The sequence below is a fragment of the Carassius auratus genome, chromosome 22 (assembly GCF_003368295.1).
Source record: "Carassius auratus strain Wakin chromosome 22, ASM336829v1, whole genome shotgun sequence".
NCBI lineage: Eukaryota > Metazoa > Chordata > Actinopteri > Cypriniformes > Cyprinidae > Carassius > Carassius auratus.
Window position 1 is genome coordinate 8,850,733 of NC_039264.1, and position 3,783 is coordinate 8,854,515.

Sequence of the window (3,783 nt, forward strand, 5' to 3'; positions counted from 1 at the left end):
ACATCAGAATTCTGACTTTATAACTCAGAATTCTGACTTTATATCTCACAATTCTGACTTTATATCTCACAATTCTGACTTTATATCTCAGAAATCTAACTTTATACCTCAGAATTCTGACTTTATACCTCAGAATTCTAACTTTATATCTCACAATTCTGACTTAATATCTCACAATTCTGACTTTATATCTCAGAAATCTGACTTATATCTCAGAAATCTAACTTGATATCTCACAATTCTGACTTTATATCTCAGAATTCTAACTTTGTATCTCACAATTCTTACTTTATATCTCACAATTCTGACTTTATACCTCAGAATTCTGACTTTATATCTCAGAATTCTGACTTTATAACTCACAATTCTAACTTTATAACTCACAATTCTAACTTTATATCTCACAATTCTGACTTTATATCTCAGAAATCTAACTTTATACCTCAGAATTCTGACTTTATACCTCAGAGTTCTAACTTTATATCTTACAATTCTGACTTTATATCTCACAATTCTGACTTTATATCTCAGAAATCTGACTTTATATCTCGCAATTCTGACTTTAGATCTCACAATTATAACTTTATATCTCACAATTCTGTCTTTATATCTCACAATTCTGACATTATACCTCAGAATTCTGACTTTATACCTTAGAATTCTGACTTTATACATCTGAATTCTGACTTTATATCTCACAATTCTAACTTTATATCTCACAATTCTAATTTTATATCTCACAATTCTGACTTTATATCTCACAATTCTGACATTATACCTCAGAATTCTGACTTTATATCTCAGAATTCTTACTTTATACCTCAGAATTCTGACTTTATATCTCACAATTCTGACTTTATACCTCAGCATTCTGACTTTATATCTCACAATTCTGACTTTATATCTCAGAAATCTGACTTATATCTCAGAAATCTAACTTTATACCTCAGAATTCTGACTTTATATCTCAGAAATCTAACTTTATAACTCAGAATTCTGACTTTATATCTCACAATTCCAACTTTATATCTCACAATTCTGACTTTATATCTCAGAAATCTAACTTTATACCTCAGAATTCTGACTTTATACCTCAGAATTCTAACTTTATATCTCACAATTCTGACTTAATATCTCACAATTCTGACTTTATATCTCAGAAATCTGACTTATATCTCAGAAATCTAACTTGATATCTCACAATTCTGACTTTATATCTCAGAATTCTAACTTTATATCTCACAATTCTTACTTTATATCTCACAATTCAGACTTTATAACCTCAGAATTCTGACTTTATAACTCACAATTCTAACTTTATATCTCACAATTCAGACTTTATAACCTCAGAATTCTGACTTTATATCTCAGAATTCTGACTTTATAACTCACAATTCTAACTTTATATCTCACAATTCTAACTTTATATCTCACAATTCTGACTTTATATCTCAGAAATCTAACTTTATACCTCAGAATTCTAACTTTATATCTCACAATTCTGACTTTATATCTCAGAAATCTGACTTATATCTCAGAAATCTAACTTTATACCTCAGAATTCTGACTTTATATCTCAGAAATCTAACTTTATACCTCAGAATTCTGACTTTATACATCAGAATTCTGACTTTGTATCTCGCAATTCTGACTTTATACCTCAGAATTCTGACTTTATATCTCAGAATTCTAACTTTATATCTCACAATTCTGACTTTATATCTCAGAAATCTAACTTTATACCTCAGAATTCTGACTTTATACCTCAGAATTCTAACTTTATATCTCACAATTCTGACTTTATATCTCAGAAATCTGACTTATATCTCAGAAATCTAACTTTATACCTCAGAATTCTGACTTTATATCTCAGAAATCTAACTTTATACCTCAGAATTCTGACTTTATACATCAGAATTCTGACTTTGTATCTCGCAATTCTGACTTTATACCTCAGAATTCTGACTTTATATCTCAGAAATCTAACTTTATAGCTCAGAATTCTGACTTTATACCTCAGAATTCTAACTTTATATCTCACAATTCTGACTTCATATCTCACAATTCTGATTTTATATCTCAGAAATCTGACTTTATACCTCAGAATTCTGACATTATATCTCAGAAATCTGACTTTATACCTCAGAATTTTGACTTTATATCTCAGAATTCTAACTTTATCTCTCACAATTCTGACTTTATATCTTAGAATTCTGACTTTATGTCTCAGAAAACTGACTTATATCTCAGAATTCTGACATTATACCTCAGAATTCTGACTTTATACCTCAGAATTCTGACTTTATATATCAGAATTCTGTCTTTATATCTCAAAATTCTGACTTTATATCTCAGAAATCTAACTTTATACCTCAGAATTCTGACTTTATACCTCAGAATTCTAAATTTATATCTCACAATTCTGACTTTATATCTCACAATTCTGACTTTATATCTCACAATTCTGACTTTATATCTCACAATTCTGACTTTATATCTTAGAATTCTGACTTTATATCTCACAATTCTGACTTTATATCTCACAATTCTGACTTTATATCTCAGAAATCTAACTTTATATCTCAGAAAACTGACTTACATCTCAGAAATCTAACTTTATTACCTCAGAATTCTGACTTTATATCTCGCAATTCTGACTTTATATCTCAGAATTCTGACTTTATATCTCGCAATTCTGACTTATCTCAGAAATCTGACTTTATACCGGAGAATTCTGACTTTATACCGGAGAATTCTGACTTTATATCTCTCAATTCTAACTTTATATCTCACAATTCTGACTTTATATCTCACAATTCTGACATTATACATCAGAATTCTGACTTTATAACTCAGAATTCTGACTTTATATCTCACAATTCTGACTTTATATCTCACAATTCTGACTTTATATCTCAGAAATCTAACTTTATACCTCAGAATTCTGACTTTATACCTCAGAATTCTAACTTTATATCTCACAATTCTGACTTAATATCTCACAATTCTGACTTTATATCTCAGAAATCTGACTTATATCTCAGAAATCTAACTTGATATCTCACAATTCTGACTTTATATCTCAGAATTCTAACTTTGTATCTCACAATTCTTACTTTATATCTCACAATTCTGACTTTATACCTCAGAATTCTGACTTTATATCTCAGAATTCTGACTTTATAACTCACAATTCTAACTTTATATACTCACAATTCTAACTTTATATCTCACAATTCTGACTTTATATCTCAGAAATCTAACTTTATACCTCAGAATTCTGACTTTATACCTCAGATTCTAACTTTATATCTTACAATTCTGACTTTATATCTCACAATTCTGACTTTATATCTCAGAAATTCTGACTTTATATCTCAATTCTGACTTTATATCTCACAATTATAACTTTATATCTCACAATTCTGTCTTTATATCTCACAATTCTGACATTATACCTCAGAATTCTGACTTTATACCTTAGAATTCTGACTATATACATCTGAATTCTGACTTTATATCTCACAATTCTAACTTTATATCTCACAATTCTAATTTTATATCTCACAATTCTGACTTTATATCTCACAATTCTGACATTATACCTCAGAATTCTGACTTTATATCTCAGAATTCTTACTTTCAGAATACCTCAGAATTCTGACTTATATCTCACAATTCTGACTTTATACCTCAGCATTCTGACTTTATATCTCACAATTCTGACTTTATATCTCAGAAATCTGACTTATATCTCAGAAATCTAACTTTATACCTCAGAAA